The sequence below is a fragment of the Arachis ipaensis genome, chromosome B05, assembly GCF_000816755.2.
Source record: "Arachis ipaensis cultivar K30076 chromosome B05, Araip1.1, whole genome shotgun sequence".
NCBI classification, from domain to species: domain Eukaryota; kingdom Viridiplantae; phylum Streptophyta; class Magnoliopsida; order Fabales; family Fabaceae; genus Arachis; species Arachis ipaensis.
Window position 1 is genome coordinate 125,199,685 of NC_029789.2, and position 640 is coordinate 125,200,324.

Genomic DNA, 640 nt, shown 5'->3' on the forward strand with positions numbered 1-640 from the left:
TTTATTTTCATCTTTTTTATTTTTTACAAAATTTTAAAAATAAAAAATAACAAAAATAAAATGAAAAAACGACAAATAAGTCATTGACTTTTTATCTTAAAGACAAATAAATTCTTGACTAACTAATAATTTAAAGACGTCCCTCACTTTTTAAAAAGTCAGACATCTAAGTCTTTCTAAAAAATTTATTTATCCTAATATATTTTAGACAAAGAAATTTAAATATTTTACATTTTAAAAAATAAGAGACATTTTTGTATTTTTAATTGGGTTTAGCAAACATGTACTGTAAGGGCACATAATAAGCTTACCACTAGCAAAAAATTTTAAATGTTTTTATTTAATGAATACAAAATAAATGTATTGAAAATTTAAAATTTTTATATGAATAATACTACACAACTAAATTTTTTTATGAGTTGAGTTTAATCAAGTTAAACAATAAAATTTGGAGTAGTGTTATTCATAATTAATTTTTGTTAATATTAGACCAACTTGATTAGACTTACTTAACATAAAAGACTTAGATATATAATATTATTCTTTTTATATTTTCAATAAAAAAATTTTTATTTTGTAATTTTAACATGTACTTTTAATATACATAATATATAAATTTTTTTTAATTAATTAAAAACTT